The sequence below is a fragment of the Cryptomeria japonica genome, chromosome 4, assembly GCF_030272615.1.
Source record: "Cryptomeria japonica chromosome 4, Sugi_1.0, whole genome shotgun sequence".
Classification (NCBI taxonomy): domain Eukaryota; kingdom Viridiplantae; phylum Streptophyta; class Pinopsida; order Cupressales; family Cupressaceae; genus Cryptomeria; species Cryptomeria japonica.
The window spans coordinates 563,906,455-563,925,387 of NC_081408.1; positions in this window are offsets into that span (position 1 = coordinate 563,906,455).

Below are 18,933 nucleotides of genomic sequence, written 5' to 3' on the forward strand. Positions count from 1 at the left end.
TCAAAATTTTGACACAAGGAGACCTCATGCCAAAATTGGGGGCAACACAATGGAAAATGAAAGGCCTATTGAATATGGTTTATATACACAAAACAGATATGGGGTCCCTCAACAAGAAATTATGCCAAGCGCTCCATACATGTCGCAACAATATAGACCTCCATATGGACATGTCTACGATCAGTATCATCCATACATGTAACAAGCTCCTCCTCAAATGGGTGTTTCAAACATGGGGTATGCTACAAGAAATCCATCTCCTCCCAAAAATAATTTGGAGCAACAAATTAGAGATCTACAAAAGAAAGTGGAAGACATGGGCACATCAAAACCCACATATACTATGAGAGATATATGCCCTTATCCATTTGATAAGAGCATTCCAATGCCTCCATTTCCTCCGCACTTTGCAACGCCGAAATTTGACAAATATAGAGGGAGAGGAGACCCCAAGGCACATATAAGACAATTCTTCACAGCTTGCATTGAGGTAGCCGCAGAAGAAACATACTTAATGAGGTTGTTCCCACAGAGCTTAGGAGATCAAGCGATGGAATGGTTTTCTCAATTACCTCCTGGTATTAAGTCATGGGGCGACTTGGCAGAGGCATTCATCCAACATTTCTCTTACAACATTGAAACAGATGTCTCAGTTACTACCTTGTGCAATACGAAACAAAAAGAAGGAGAATCTTTTGCGTCATTTTTACAAAGATGGAGAAACTTAGCTAGCAGATGCTCTTGTGAAATCCCGCAGAAACAAATGGTGGAGATGTTCACACAAAATGTTAACAAGGCTATTGGCTATGATCTCAGAAAAGCTTGTTTGTCTACATTTAAGGATGTCATTGAAAAGGGCCTAGCAACAGAAAAGGTCTTGATTGAACAAGGAGTTATCAAACTATTTAAAGAAAACAAAGAGGACTTTAAGGGAAAGGACAAACCAAAGTTTTGGAACAAGAACAAGAACACAGTTAATGATGGTTTTGTTGATGCCAACACAGTGAGACCAAAGTTCGTCTTTTCTGGATCAAGTTCTACCAACAATCAAGTGAACAATCAAACGGCTGCTAAACCACGAAGGAAATATACTCCATTGGGAGAACCACTTGAATCAGTATTCAAAAAGCTTGTAGCAAACAAAGTGATCACGGTCCCAGACTTTCCTCCATATGAACCGAAGGTAAAACCAAATTGGTGGAATGATGATGAATATTGCGAGTTTCATAAGAGCAAGGGTCATAAGATAAGTAATTTCCATCGATTGAAAAACATTGTACAAGATCTCATTGACAGAGGAGATATTGAGATTGAGGGACATTCATCTAACCAAGAGCATGAGGTGTTTAAGGAACCATTCCCAAAACATGACAAGGGAAAAGGCAAAGTCACAGATGATCAAGCCAATTACACCAGAACATCTTACAATTATGATTCCACTATTAATCACATCTCAATGGACAATCATATTTCTACCATTACTATCAAAAATAAAAATCCTGAGAATCCTCCTCAGCGACCCAAAATTGTCCTAAAAGGTGTGGGATCTTCATCCACATCTACCTCTGAATGTCATGTTACAACCCGTCGAGGTAAGATCACATTGCCAGGTACCTCTACTAAGAATACCAATCTTCCGTCAACTAAGCCTGAGTACGACCTTGTAGAGCAATTAGGGAAAACACCCGCACTCATCTCTATTCTTGAGCTCTTACGTATATCTCCTGCACATAAAGCTATCCTTGATAAAACCTTGAGAGATACTGCTGTCCCTACTGATCTGAACGTGGATCAGTTTCAAGCCATGGTGGGATACCTATCCGTTCCACACTCCCTCACATTCACAGAAGCCGATGACGCCTCCATAAGTCAGCCTCATAATGCACCTCTACATATTGAAGCCTTCATACATAAACACCGAATAAAACGAGTCCTGATAGATGGAGGAGCAGTTCTTAATATTTGTACATTGAGCACCATCAGACAATTGGGATATTCTGACAAAGCTGTGAATTCTATGAACCAAATCACCATTAAGGCTTATGATGATGAAGAGCGTTCGTCCAAGGGCACGGTCATCTTACCACTAAGAATAGGGCCAGTCACAAAGGACGTGATTTGTCAAGTCCTGGATCTAGACCTCACATATAACATATTGCTAGGACGTCTGTGGATTCATGAAATGAGAGCAGTCCCATCAACGTACCATCAGTGCATAAAATTTCCTCATAATGGAGTCGAGGTAACGGTCAATGGTGATCCAAATCCATTCATATATTGCAATAACTTGAGATCACATACTGAGATTATCATTCCCAGCAATCGTGAGGCTACTCCTTCTTCAGCATATATTGATCCTGAGTCATTAAAGCCCTCGACATCCAAACAAGGTGAACTTAGAGCCAAGTTTCAAGACAAAGGCATGGGAGAATACACTCTGAATCAAACAATGTTCTTACGACAAGTCATGAACTCCCCCAAGGAATATGGGAGGCCACATCCAAATAAGCAAATCTCCATCATGCTACTCAAATGGGATCCTACCGTCTTTCAAAAATGGGGCGAACTAGAGGAAGAAAATTTATATAAAATGCTATATAAGGACGCTGAAGATGATACACATGATCAAATTATAATACCCTGTGAAAACTATGGTAAAGGTTTCAAAATTATGCAGAGATTCGGGTATGATGGAAAGAGTCCTCTCGGACTACGCAAAGAAGGTGTCATGGAGCCTCTACAACCTGAGCTAACTACAAGAAGGGAACGCTCCAAGGGGCTTGGTTTTCTAAATCCCAAGATTCAAAATAAGAGAACAAAACAGATATGGCGAGTCAAAGTGGCTGAAGTTCAACAAGAGGATAATTATTCCACAGACTCCAATGAGTGGGAATGGGGTTCAGACAAATCCTCCAGCGACTATGAACTCAATGAGACATTTAGAGAGCCAGATGAACCTACAGAGGAGGAGGAGTTTTACAAGAAATTCAGAGTTGGTCAAGAACCGACCCATAAGGATCCCACACAAGCTTCGTTTCAAGGCCTTAGGTCAGGATCACATAGGATGAGGACACCTGTCCCTGAGGGTGCTACTAGTGATGATAATTTGGACTCACTCACGATCGACACTGATGAGGAGAGTGCCATTGACGACCTCAATGACTACCTTGACATACCTGAATATAACCACATCTTCACTATTAGCCTTGCGGACTCTAAAAACACTAAAGACCTTCCCCTCGTTCACCCCCAACTCATTGACTGGGATCAGGATGGACCACCACAGTTTGATACATTTCAAAATGACGAAGCTATTGTTGATTATCTTGGCATTCGCGAAGATCTTCCTCTTGGAGACCATAAAGCAGGATACGCCATAGAGCTAAATAACATGGCATACTTTGGTGAGGGTGTCGGGCCTTCTAGTCGCAAAAATGTGAAAATAAAAACAAAACAAGGGTCTTATGGCGAAAACCACACTGTGGCGCTCTCCGACTCTAAAAAAGTAAAAAGAAAGGACGTATCTGAGGGTGAAAACCTCTCTGAGGCGCCCGAAGATGGAAGGCTTGACATTCTCCCAGCATCATACGAGGAAAAATCATCCATGTTGGTAGAGGAGACTATAAAGACAAACATTGGTACAGCAGAGGTTCCACACAACATATTTTTGGCTCAATCATTGACAGAGGCCGAGAAAGCAAGGTTCATAAGTTTCTTTAAGGAACGACAAGTCAACTTCGCATGGTCTTATGCTGATATGCCTGGACTAGACCCCGACTTAGTAATGCATCATTTAACAGTCAAACCGGGGGCAAAACCCGTAAAACAGAAATTGAGGAAAATGCATCCACAGGTGGCATTGCTAGTCAAGGCAGAGTTGGAGAAATTACTAGATGTCAGATTCATACGCCCAATTGATTATCCTGAATGGATTTCCAACTTAGTACCTGTTAGCAAACTAGATCGCAGCATCCGAATATGTACAGACTTCAGGGATATCAACAAGGCTTGTCCGAAGGACGATTTCCCACTACCAAACATTGATTTAATTGTTGATCTCACAACAGGCCATGAGATGTTATCTTTAATGGACGGATTCTCTGGATATAATCAGATCAAGATTGCACCTGAAGATCAACATAAAACATCATTCACTTGTCCATGGGGAACCTTCTGCTGGAATGTCATGCCCTTTGGGCTGAAAAATGCAGGTGCCACGTATCAACGAGCCATGACTACTATCTTCCATGATCTCATGCATGTAATGGTGGAAGATTATGTTGACGACCTTTTGGTTAAATCAATAGACAGAAATACACACTTGGATATACTTTCAGTTACTTTTGATAGGCTGGAAAAATACAAGGTAAGATTAAATCCAAAGAAATGTGTCTTTGGAGTAACCTCCGGGAAGCTCCTAGGATTCATTGTGTCTAAAAGCGGAATAGAAGTGGATCCAGCAAAAGTCAAGGCTATCTTGGACATGCCGCCACCCAAGAATATCAGTCAACTTCGGTCTTTACAAGGGAGACTCCAGTCCATACGAAGATTCATAGCGCAACTTGCAGATAAGTGCAATCCTTTCCAGCACCTGCTACACAAAAACATTAAGTTCAAATGGGATGAGAACTGTCAACAGGCTTTTCAGGCGCTCAAAGACTATCTTTTGAACCCGCCAGTTTTGATGCCACCAATTCAAGATCAACCATTGCTACTTTACATATCAGCTACTCCGACAGCATTGGGGGCACTCCTAGCACAGCAAATACCTGACGGCAAGGAAAAAGCAGTCTACTATATCAGTCGCACATTGGTGGGCTATGAGCTGAACTACACACCAATTGAGCGTGCATGTCTCGCTGTGGTCTTCGCTTCACAAAAATTACGACATTACATGCTTACTCACAAGACCAAGTTGATTGCCAGAATTGATCCACTAAAATATCTGCTCAACAAAGCTACACTTACTGGGCGACTGGCCAAGTGGGTAATGATTTTGAGTGAATTCGACATTGAATACGTGGACAGAAAAGCCATAAAAGGACAAGCCATCGCAGATCAACTGGCAGATGCTCCCATGATAGATGATGTTCCTCTACAGTCAGAATTTCCAGATGAGTCCATTCTAACAATATCACCTGCAAAGCCATGGCAACTATACTTTGATGGCTCATACACACAGCATGGGGCAGGAGCGGGTATACTCTTTATAACTCCCCAAGGTGATTCTATACCAAAGTCATACCGCTTATCATTTCCTTGCACCAACAATATAGCGGAATACGAGGCATTAACAACGGGGCTAAGGATTGCAGTTCAGTGGAAGATCCAAGAACTTCGTGTTTTTGGGGATTCTCAACTTGTCATCCGTCAAGCAACTGATGATTATCAAACAAAGGATGAAAAGCTAATGCCTTACAAACAACTGGTAGATGATCTGAAACAACACTTTGCAAAGATAGAGTTTGAGCAGATACCAAGAGAACAGAATCGTGCTGCTGATGTCATGGCTACAATTGCTTCGCTCATTGACCTACCGCAAAATGAGACCTGCTATGAGTTCCTGGTGGACAACCTGCTGATTCCATCATATGAGATCACTCCTACGGAAATGATATGTGTTGTTGGTCCTGAATCCCAGTTATATGGTTCCATATTCACATACCTTCGCGACAACATCTTACCTCCCGATTTATCGAACAACCAACGCCGCACTTTCATCCGCCAATCCTCCCGATACGTTATCCTAGCTGATATCCTATACCGACGAGGTCTAGATGGCACCCTCCTTAGATGTTTAGAGAGTGACGAAGCTCAGATTGCGTTACGAGAAGTGCACGAAGGGATTTGTGGTCCGCATACTAGTGGTCCTACCTTGGCCAAGAAACTTATCAGGACTGGATATTACTGGCCTACTATGGAAAAATATGCATATCAGTTTGTCAAGAAGTGTAAGCAGTGAAAAATTCATGGAGACCTCATACATGCACCAGCGCAGGAACTACAGCCACTTGCATCTCCTTGGCCCTTTTGTCAGTGGGGACTCGATCTCATAGGCAAGATTCACCCTCCTTCTTCCAATGGACATAAATTCATTATCACAGCCACAGAGTATTTCACAAAGTGGATTGAAGCCGTGCCTCTCACACAAGTTACTGGGAAACAAATCGCTACTTTCATCCTGAACTACATCATTTGCCGATACGGGATTCCTACTTCCATTATCACCGATAACGGGTGTCCTTTCAAGAACCAGGATGTTCGTGAACTCTGTGAGCGCTTCCATATCTCTCATCGTTTCTCCACACCATATTACCCCCAAGGTAATGGCCAAGCTGAGGCGTCTAACAAAACAATTCTCAAAATACTTAAAAAGACAGTCGACGACGCTGGCCGTAACTGGCATGTCCAACTCAATCCCGCACTTTGGGCCTATCGTACCAGTGTCCGCACACCTACAGGAGCTACACCTTACTCACTTGTCTACGGTGCTGAAGCCATCTTGCCTATTGAGGTCGAGTTGCCTTCTTTATGGGTCTCCTTGAGAAACATAATCAACGATGAAGACTACAGGGTCTCTCGCTTACAAGAACTAGAACTGCTGGAGGAACGACGACACACTGCTTTTAATCATCTCAAGGCTTACCAACAACGAATGAGTCGCAGTTACAATCACAAGGTCAAGCCTCGCACATTTGAGGTAGGTGACTTAGTCCTCAGAGAGAACCCCAAGAATCAGCAAGACAGAGAAAAGAAGGGCAAATTTGAACCCAACTGGCTTGGTCCTTACATCATCACAGCGGTATATGGATCTGGGGCATATCAGCTCTCAACTACAGAAGGTGAACCCTTGGAGGATCCTATCAACAGCATGCACCTTCGCAGGTTCTACACATAAGCTCTTCGGAACATCCTAATTCAAAAATACAAAAAAAATAAATTTTTTTCAAAAATACAAAAAATATAAAAACAAAAAAAATCGTTGCTTGGTGAAAACCTGGCAAACAGGCGCCTTGTGACAACAAAAAAAATTGAAAAATCCAAAAAAGTAAAGAGAAATAATTTCGTCCAACGGTGAAAACCACTTCGGTGGCGCCCTAGGCAAGTACCATGGTGAAAACTGAGTCACCAGCGCCATGCGTAGGGACTTTGCTCCTCCCTCCTTCAGGATTCACTTTCATCCTTTCACTTTGCACACACTCACAACTTATTCGCTCACAATAAACTTGCCCATTCCCATCATGGCTTGTTATTGATCTATCCAAGATTGGTTAGCCATCCATAACCCTCCCCTTTCACTCCCTTTTCCATCCATAATAAATCAGATCCTATCTGTGACTACAGCCAATTCCTACGTCTAGTAATGGGTGTGGAACTGAGAACATCACATGTTTCGAGGAGTACAGTTTCTTTCAGCTTTCTTCAATCTATCCGCGCACAATCCGCAATAAAGCAACATTTGCATCGCAAATCCGCAATAAAGTTTCATCTTCTCCACAATAAAGTATCAGTTTCATGGATTCAGTCAGTTTCCAAGGAGACACAGCAGCAACAATGGGCTTCAACAAATCAAATCTTTTAACAGACTCAGACAACATATGGTTCAGTGCTATCTATCCTTTTTGTGAAAGTGAACATTGTGACCACAATCAAAATTTGACTTATACAAGTGACAAGAGACACTAAACTTGAGGACTACAGTGGATGTTGGTATCGAGTCTTGGTTTTCTTTTGATTTTATCTTTTGGTGACATGTCTTTTAGCTTTTCCAGGATGTCTTTGACTAGAGATTCTATCTCCAGGATGTCTTTGACTAGAAAGGCGAGGATGGGGTATCGTCACCTATTTGCATTGGCTGTCTGTGGATTGTCTCTTAGTAATGCTATGACTTGTCCAAGGATATGAGGACACTGTGAGTCTAGTATGAACTGGGGCATTCCTTGTTTGTGACTGTCTTATCTCCATGCAAACAGGTACAATGACTTTCTAGGCCGAACAAATGCCTCGATTGTCATAACGTATTCTGCCATAATAAAGCTCAATGATGATAACGCACAAGAAGCTCTTTCACGTTCATATCTTCTGTCTTCCATCCCCCTTTCTTGATTGACTTCCATTGTCCTTCTCGAGTCCGTGTAGCCCGCTATCACATGACTGAGTATAATGACACACCAAAAACATTTGCATTTCATATAGTTACACCTACATCACCACATATAAGAATTTCATACATACATATAGATATCACAACTGCATCACATCCTACATACAACACATGTTAGCACATTTCACATTTTCATTAAGTAAATAATCATTTGCATTATCATATTCATTTGCATCACATACATTCACATTTGCATCATGCATCACATATACAACATAAAAGAACAAAAATATATTGCATTGCATCATATAAGCATCCATATCATAAAACATGTATCACATAAGAACACTTCATCACATAAGGTACACGTACATATAGTTGCCGCAAAAATGGATCATCTCTCATATATAATCAAATGTGTCATAATACAATGATGTCAAAAGAATCATATGGCTACAAAAGAATCACCCGCAGGTGTCTACAATACAATAATGGTACATATACTGATACAATGGGAGCCCACTATAGCTATGAGGAACTCCCTCCCTCGGAGCCGCCTCGCCTCGACGGAGTCTGAGCTGTAGATGGACCTGCCCCAGGATCCCCCTGCCTCTTTGGTGGTGGTGGAGGCCCCATAACCCCACCGCTGGATGCCTGTCTCCTGCGGCTCCCTCCCGTAGCCGTCGCTGTGCACGACGATCTATGAAAGCTCCTAGCCCGCTGATCTGCTGGCACGACTGCATAGTATAGATCCCTCCAGTAGGCGATCTCCTCTCCGGCTCGCAAAACATATGCGTAGCCTGCCCCTGCATCCTCTGCTGCCCGCCTACCTGCCCTCAGAGCTGTCTCGGCCTCAGTGTATCTCTGGATGGCCTGATCCCTCTCCCGCTCTGTGTCTCGGACCCTGATCTTGAGGTGGTTCCTCTCTCGAACCAAATCCTCAATCTCATCTGCCTGGCCCTGGCAGATCTCCCGCAGCCTAAGCACCTCATCCTCCTCAGAGTCTCCGCTCTCCGTCCCTGCCTGTGGCTCCTCCTCTACAGGTGCCTGTCCCTGTGCCTCTGCCTGCACCTGTCCCTGTGCCTGTATAGGTACCTGTGGCTATACCTGTCTCTGTCCCTCTGCCTGCACCTGTCTCGGTCCCTGTCTAGGACCCTGTGCTGCTGGCACCTGTAGGGGCAGTCCACCCCGTCCTCTCACCACTGGAGCTGCTCTCTCCTGTCCTCCCTCCCTCCGAGGTGCCACCCATCTCTCTCCCACCACTCCCCTCCGCCTCCGCCGGCCCCTACCTCCATCCCCTCCTCCATCATCATCCTCTCCTCCACCCTCTCCATCCACGGGCTCTGCTGGATCTGTCAATCTGGGAAATGGATGCTCTGCCCAGTACGCAGAGTACTCTGCGTCCATCCCTGCATCATCTACCTCTGACCACATGTCCCATGGCATCGGCATCATCTCCGCTAGCTACATCACTGCCTGATCATATGATAGCAGTGGGCCAAACTGCACCTGATCTCTGACCGTACGGGCATACATGCCCGAGCCTCGTGGCATCCGCTGGATCCGCCCATACTGCCTGCATACCCTGTCCACCAGCTGTCTCTCTAATATATAGGGCGTCCGCCCAATCAGGTACCTGCTCCGGAAGGTGTAGGGCAGCTCCAATGCGTCGTCCTCCCACTCCTCGCACCCCAGGTACGGCCTCTAGATCACCATGTCAATGTCATCAATGACTCTCCTCCAGTGCTCCAATCTCCCAATCCGAGGTTGGGATGTAATCATGGCATATAGGTGCACAAAACTCTGTCCCTGTCCTCTGCCTCTGAAGTGAATCGGCCATGTGATGGGAAGGTGCTCATAGGCCCACACCTGCAAGAGAGTCACACCGCAGCCCAAACCCACTAATCCATGGTATACAAACTGATGCAGCTCATAATACAAATGTGCTAGGACACATGGCCCCCATGCATACCTAGTGTGCTCTGCCATCAGTGTCTCCAAGGCCCCTCCCCAGCCCACTGCCAATGCTCGTGTGGCCCTGTCTGGACACAAATATCCACTGATGACTCCCCCAACAACTGCCGGCAATGCTAATCCTGTGGCAGTCATGGTGTCCCAGGCTACATGACCTGCTCGCATCTCCAACTCAGGATCCTGAAAAACCCGTCTCAAGGCCTCCCTGTCACCGTCACGGTCGTAGGGGATCAACTCTCCATCAATAGGAACATGTAGAATCCTATATACATCCTCTAATGTCACTGTCATCTCACCCATCGGCAGGTGAAACGTGCATGTCTCTGAGTGCCATCTCTCGGCCAACGCAGTCAGCAACCCCATGTTTGCCCGAAACTCGGGCACATAGAGCATATGTGTGAGACCCATCTCCTCAATGGAAATCATGTCCTGGATAGATAACTCTGGTCGCAGTCTCTGAGTCGACGGGAATCTCTCCCGTGACTCCAACATCGGCAAATACTCCTGCAGTCAAGCAAATCAATCTTGTCAGTTATCGTGGCATTCACTGTTTATCACAAAATGCTACTTGCTACCTAAATGCATCTGGTTATCTACCCTAGTGACACTCACTGTTTATCACAAAGTGTTGCTATTTATCCTAGTAGTGCTCCCTGTTCATCACAAAGTACTACGTGTGTGACATTCCCTGTTCATCACAAAGTGTCACTCACATTCGCACTCCCTGTTCATCACAAAGTGCTGCCTATCTTGGTGCTCCCTGTTCATCACAAAGTGCTTGGATCTATCCTAATCTTCCTAGAGGACCTGCTTGAGTGTATCCTCTCAGCAGCTTATCCAATCGACAGCGTATGTTCATCACAGAACTGCCGATTTGACCTAAAGGACTAAAACCATGCATTTAAACACACAAACGCACTGTTTCAACACACACGTGCTTTTAACTCATAAACGCGCTTATAGACTGCATACACGCACCTATGCAACACAGACGCGCTTTCTGAACACAAACGTGCCTATGCCAGACACAAACGCGACCAGGGAACACAGACGTCCCTACATGACATAAACGCTACTAAAAATCACAGACGCTGCTACATTTCACAAACGCGTCCGCATTCAACACAAACGCGGTTCCAGGCACAGACGCGCCTGGATCCGACACAGACGCGCCTGTTGGACACAGACGCGCCTGGCGCTGACACAGACGCGGTTGCGCGTTTTTGCACTTTTAAACTATCCTATTCCTAGCGCATTTATTGCTCCTAAACATGCATTTATGACAAAACTCAAAATGCGTGAAAGTACGAGGAGGTTTTCGGGTACTTACCGGCTTTCCTGCATCTGCTGGCCTCTGGAATCGGCGAACACGGTCGAATCTATGAACGAATGCCATCGCTGCTGACTGCTGCTGCTCTTTTCTCGCTCTACACCGTGATCTTCTAAGGGTGTGGACGACAATGAGGATGTCTTTTGCCCGTGGTCTATCTTATAGCCTACCCTAGCCCTGCCCTTCATTTCCCGAGTCAGTCTTTCTAATCCCGTGACTTTGTCACTTTATCCTGCCATTCCATTCTGGCCTTTCTTTCTTATCGAGAGATTGTCTGCACTCTTTCCAGACTTTTTCATCCAATCTCTCGAGGGGGCATATCATTCCCATACTGGGGCAACTTTGTATCAGTTCATCTTATCTTCTTTGAAACAACGCGACAAGCCGCATTGTCTCAAAGAGGGGCAAAATGTAGACACCCAAAATTGTCATGTCTAATTAAATAAATATTTTATTTATTTAATTATCTAAGCCTAATTCTTCTATTAATTAAATAAATCTTTATTTATTTAATTAATTCATTTATCCTCTTCTAGCCTTATTTCTCATTTAAATAAATACATTTATTTATTTAAATTATCCCTTTTCTAAATTAAATAAATATTTTATTTATTTAATTATCCTATTTCTTCTATTAATTAAATAAATCTTTATTTATTTAATTAATTCATTATCTTTTTCTACACATGACACATGTCATTCATCTCTTATTTCCTACACTACCTACCTCTTTCATTATTTTGGTATTTCTTATACCTACCCTCTAATCCTAGCCGACCTCTCTTTTTACACCTCTCAATCTTAACCCTCCATTTCTCATTGTGTCTTCTATTTAAGGAGATGCTTTCTTCATTTGACAAACCCTAATGACTGATTTTGGAGGACTTGGCTACACTACAATTCTACTTGCAACCACATTCCGTTCTTTATTGAGCTCTTGTGCACATAAAAATCTGAGAGCAAGCATATCAAACAAGATCAATGGAGATAGGAAGAATGGAGATCAAAACCCTAGTGGACATGTGATGGTATAATCTTTGTGATTTTGAGTTATTTTGCATTGTCTTAGGTTATCTTCATATGTTATGGTGGATCTTTGTTCATTGTTAGGCTAGGGTTTGGTGGTTGAATCCATTTTAGTCTTTCAATATTGTTGTTTATTGATATCCATTTTCACCATATACAATACCGAATCAGAGGATGCAAGCAAATTCCAGATTGTCAAGAGCAAGAAGGTAAATATACATAGTGTTGAAAACTTCTGTGCTAATCTGAAAGAATATGGAGGATTTGGATCATTTAGATATGTCAAGTATGAAACCAGGAATAATGATGAGAAGAGACAAATTGAAGAAGCTGTCATCTGCACACTTCTAAAATTCCGGTCTTCATTGGAACTAGCAAAGTTACTTCCAAATGAACTTTACTTGCATATTGATAATAGGTGGAAGTATGCAATGGACTCAGAGAAATAGATCAGAGAGAGAAGTCTGGTTCATCTCTTTCCTGACATGTCAGTAGCTAAAATTAAGGAACATCTGACAACCTACAATTCAAAGTTTCTTGTCAAACAGAGAGCCTTAAAACTAATGAATGGGCTGTATATTGAAGTTGAAAATGAGACAAAAGCAAAGTGGCAGGAAATCTTTAAAATCAAGGATGCCTGTGAGCAAGCTACAGTTGAAATTGTTGATGTCACTGAGCAAGATCCTGATGTTACCAAGAAAGACCCTGCTGACACCATTCAAATAGATAAAGATGTCATGGATACAGAGGTACCAGAACACGAAATGATAGAAGGCAATGCATATGCAAAACTTGTATCTAGTGAATCAGTCTTGGAACAAGTTCAGCCTTATCCACCAGTCAAGCAACCTGTCTCAACCAAAACTCCTCATGACACAAAGCAAGGCACCGAAGGTCACAAGTCTACAACCAGAGAAGGTACTACTCAAGGACAAACATCTCAAGCACCTTCTAACACTATGAATGTTGAAACTGAGACACCGAGTACCAAGACACTAAAGGACTCTACAGAGGCTAAAGAAACTGATCAAAGTGTTGCCTCTATTGAGCAACCTACTGAGGGTCATCAAGCCTCACAAGCGCTTGTCTTAGTTCCATCGGTGAAAGGTAAAGAAAAGAAGATGAAAAAGCATAGTTTTAAAGTTGATTTGTCAAAACCAATAGTGTTGCCCAATGTTGATATATCAAAATTGAAGGGGCAAGCACTCATTGATTTCAATGAACTATGCAAAGCAAAGGCTGAACAAGAGAAGCAAATGGCCACTCAAAAGAAAAATAAAGTACTTCAGAATGTGAAAGCGCTCTTAATAGATATGCTACCTGAAGCTACAGTATCAATAGATGCAACCATCCACATTCAAATGGATGAACTCCTAACAAATATAGAGACATTTGGAGTAGATGCATCAAAGTATTTGAGCAAGCTAAAAGACAAAGAGCTCACTGCAAAAATGATAGAAGAGGTATAGAAAGCTATAGCTATTGGCAAAGTTAAACTTGTCAAATTTATTGCTGAGTTGACTCCTCTACTCAAGCACATTCTTTATTTATTTTAGAAACTCTGCACATTTTCTTTAGTCATTAAAGAAATTAAGAATAAAAAAGAGGCAATTGAGAAAGAGATCACTGATCTCTCAAGCAAGTTGACCACAGAGCCAAATTTAGTTCATAATTTTTATACAAAGCTACAACAGCTCATGGCTCAACAATTGGACCTAAGAAATGAAGAACACAAGATCCGGATGGACATAATGACACTTCAGACATTATTCCTTCCTCATCTTTCATCCGTCCAAGAAAAAATCAACCGAGCCACCTCCTTATCTACTGCACAAGAGGGAAGCACTCTAGATGGCTTAATATCATTATTGGCTGATATTCAAGCACAAAATTCTTTAATGGACAGTGTAAAGAATGCCCTCTCTATCGCTCTCACTGAAGCCAGGACCAAGTACAAATCCATTTTTGATCAGTTACCACCCCCAAATGGTAATTAAGTTTTGATGTTTGTCAAAAAGGGGGAGTAATACAGTATTGGGGGAGAGATATAGTATTCAAAGTATAAAAGAAAAGGAGTATAGTATACAGGGGGAGTATACCGAGCAGAGCAAGGAGAGTATCCAAGAGCAGTGCACTGAGCAGTATACAGTACAGTAAGCAAAGCACACAGAACAGATCACCAAGCATGCAAAATCAGAGTTTTGTATAGTATGTCGATAAGGGGAGTATATCTGGATATATTATATTATTGACTATTACATATACTGTCAGCATAGTCAAATTTTGCAAGTATATAGATTATTGAGTTATAACTTTGAAAGTAGTTTTTGTCAAACATCTCAACTAATGTCAAAAGGGGAGATTGTTACTACTCATCAAGTTGCCATTAGTTTCATGTCAAAGTTATTCTATATACTCTAGTCGGTTATCTCTACCAAGATATTCAGTCGATATGCACAGTCTAGTCGGTTATTGAAGAAAGTAGTCTCAAAACGTAGTATACACCGAGCTGTCTACCGAGTATCATTTTATGTCTACCGAGCAACAAAGATGACACACTGAGTTGATATACACTGAGTGAAACGTGTTACCAGATTCATTGAACCTGGACATACATATGAAAACGTGTTACAAGATCGAGGAACATCTAACTGTTATCACATTGGAAATTGCACTTAAAGATTGTGTATGATTTTGAGGTCATCTAACCAATGAAATAATTTGCATGGTTATTCATTCGATAAATCATATTTGTAAGATCGAAGCAATGAATGGATCACCATTATAAGAGATCTATTTATACAACATGAGTTAAGAATTAAAAAGAGTGTGTGTGCATGAGTGTAAGAAGACTGTTACAGAGACACAAAGGTCACCGAGAATGTTTTCAGAGAACAGTCGAAGAACAGAGTAAACAGAAGGGTTTACCGAGTTACTATATGGGTTACCGAGGTATGCTATAAGCAAGGTAACTTATTCTAAGCACATAGAATCTGCTATAACATTCCAGATATAAAGTTGCAGATATTTGTAATGATTTTATTGTAATATTTTGAAGTTGTAAGAGAAACCTTTAACAGGGTAAAAGACTCTAATCAAGTCTATAAATTGTAAAGCCTCTAACCAGGTGTAGCATTTAGATGAAGTGTTGTGAAATCCTTTAGCAAGGTAGATCTAATAGATCTTGTTACTCCTAATAGGGTAAGCTATCAGAAATAGCTAAACATGTAGCTCTAACCGAGCACTCTTTATTATTGTAGTAGTGAAGTTGTGGGTGCCATCCCCACCATAGTTTTTCTCTCTAACCAAGAGTTTCTACATAACCAAAATATATGTGTTATGGAGTGAATCATGTATGATTGTTATCTATTTGTTTTAGCTTTATATTATGTTATTGCACTATTCGGTTTATGCATAATAGTAAAGTTAGTATTGAAGAAAAGTTTTGGAGTACTGATTCACCCCTCCCCTCTTAGTACATTAGCTTTCCATATTGGGCCTAACAATTGACCCTCCCGAAGAGAGAATCAAACTTCAACCACATACCCTGAGGAGTAAGCAACTCATCAAGGTGAAATAGAAGACTGTCAGAGACATGCAAAGAGATCAAACCCATGGCCTCATCCAACTTGTTTCGATGCATGAGAATCTCATAAGGACACTGCAGTACTGGCGGAGCCTCATCCAAAGAAGCCCATAACCCACGTGCCCTGAGAAGCCTCATGATGCGGGGCTTACAGGTGTGATAGTTGTGTGAAGTCAACAACTCAACTAAAGGATCTGCCATGAGAACAAAAAAAATCTGCACCTACACCTGCTTGTTGGTTGTTTTTACTATGTGATATTTCAGAATAGACAAAAGATGCAGAAGGGTTGGTTTGTTTTGAGAGTTTAGGTGTTCTTGATTTCTGATATAAATGATAGAAAGTGAGAAAAAACACCTCCCCACAATAGAGAAACCCAAACCCTAGTACATAGTAATGAGAAGGAAGTAGTGCATAAGAAAAAAAACTTCAAACTGATATCTCACATACTTGGTGAAAATTTTGAGAAAAACAATCACAAATATGAATAGAGAATGCTGAGAGCTTTCCAACGCCTATTCATTTTCGAAAAACGGAGTCCGTTTGCCCATTCTATGGCTTCGGAAGTGCAAAAAAGGAAGCTCGACTTTGACTGGTAAAAAATACAGTCAAACAACAGATTGAGGAAAAAAATCCACCACCACAAGGTCCAACTCAGAATCATCTTTTCGATGCCTATTCGTTTAACAAAATCTGACTCCGGATGTGTAATCTAGGCCCAAAAAACCAATCCCCTCTCAAAAAGACTAGAGAGGAGGAGTTGGTGGTGATTCGGGCAGAGGTGGTGTGGCCCGGGCTGCTGAGCAGAGGTGGTGATCACCGGAGCTAAGCGGAGGTGGTGGCAGCGCGGGCCCGGAGAAGTGGTGGCGCTGGGCCGGACTTCGCCGGAAGGTGCAGCTGGCGGGGGCCGCCGGAGCGTTGGGTCAGAGGTCGTTGGAAGGTGCAGCCGACGGGGCCGGGGTGGTCTGTGGGGCCGGCCTGACTGGCCTGCAGGCACCGTACGAGGCTGGATAGTCAGGTCCGGTACCCAAAATTTAATACAAACTATAATTTCGCCCTCCTTTGTGCTATTTTGTTTTTTTTTATTTTTTTGTGAAATTTAAAAAAAAATAAAAATCAAAAGCAATCCGACCTGCATGCCGTAAAAAGGCAATTTTTTTTCAATTTTTTTTCTCAATTTGCGTGTCAGGGTCGTACGGCCTGGTGGGGAGAAAAAAAATCACCCAGATGCTCAAGAGTAAAAAATGGACAAATTTTATATGACTATAGGGGTTTTTGGGCCTTCTGAGCACGATGGTGAGGTCCGTTTAGGCCCAAAGTGCTCAGAAAAAAACCCTTAACCGTAAGCACACAAAAAAATACCTGAAACCCCAGATCTGCTTCAAATGCAAAATTCTCAAAAAATAGGAACATGTAGCTGCAGATTTGGTGCTCTGATACCATATAGGAGTTGATAAATACAACCCCACAGTAGCTTGAAGATCTTCTGCAAGTCGAATAACCTGTTACAAGGAGAAGCAATGAAGCAAAATCTAAAGAGCACACAAAACACAGGAAAATATTTTCAAAAGATGAGAGCTCCAATTCACCAAAAAAGTATTGTGAAAAGATAATACAATGAAAAGAAAAAATAACCTCTAATAGGTTAAGAAACCCTAAAAAGGGAAAACCCTAGGCATGCACATAATAATTAATAAAATAATTAATTAATATGCACCTAATGTTAGCTTAAGTGTAAAAAGATAATTGGGAACTTAAAGAATTAAACAAATAATGTTTAATTAATCAAGTAAAGACCCAATTACTCTAACAAAATCCCTTTATTTTTAGGATAGGTGTATCCTTTTATCATCATATGTCATCTCCTTGGAGACACTAACATAATTAAATTCTCTCATGAGGTCTATTATTATCCTGCAATAATACATCAATGCAATTATCCCAATGGTCCTCTAAGGCTGGCTCATGTATTTAATATGCCCCTATGATTGGGCTGATTTTTCCAATGGGGTCAATTTATAATATCCTCATAAAGGTCCATTGACAAATGCGCTATGTCTATCTTTCTTGTTTTGGCATTTTGCATGTTATCATAAGAGTAGACACAAATTCTGATGGGGAATGGGAAGATTTCATTGTGCTCTCCAACAACTATTTTATATACTCCAACCACTTGTCTACATAAATCTAGTAATACCAACTTGTCATTAGGATACCTTTTCAACTTATATGGTTCCTTGTGGCATCATGCCACCATAATGTAGGGAAATTTTTAAAACTATATGTACTAGTTGTCCTAGTTCCTCAATTTTGTTTTGTTATCAATGGATAGTGTCTTGGCATAGTCATTCTTTACTTGATTGACAATAACATAAGTGAAAACATCATTCTTGCACTCTTTTGTATGGAATAATTATGGTGAAAATATCATATGGTTGGGAATATTATTGAGGCTACTTTAGTTTTCTTCAAGTATGATTGATTTTTATTGAGAAATGAATAAGTTATGACCATTTTTGTAAGGATATCCTGTTCAACAAATGATTTCCCAGAATATGAAGTTAGAAAATATGTTTTTACGGCTATGTATGGTCGATTAAGGATCTGAAAAATTGGTGTGTGGATAGATTATGAAGTTGTAAACAAACTTTATTGTTGCCAAAAAATTTCATTTTATGATTTGAGGGGTCAAATGAAGCAATCTCTAAAAATTGTACTGAACCTATATGTGACTGTCCTAAAACAAGTTGTTGACTACCCTTAAGATAGTGGATTGATTTGTTGAGTCTGAGTTTGTAGGGCTGAAATATTGATTAGTTTGGCATTTGTTTATGTCAAGGGAGTGTAGATAAGTATTGTTCCATTCCCATATGAGTTTCTCAAACAAGGGTATTGTGATTTTTAATAGGCTATCC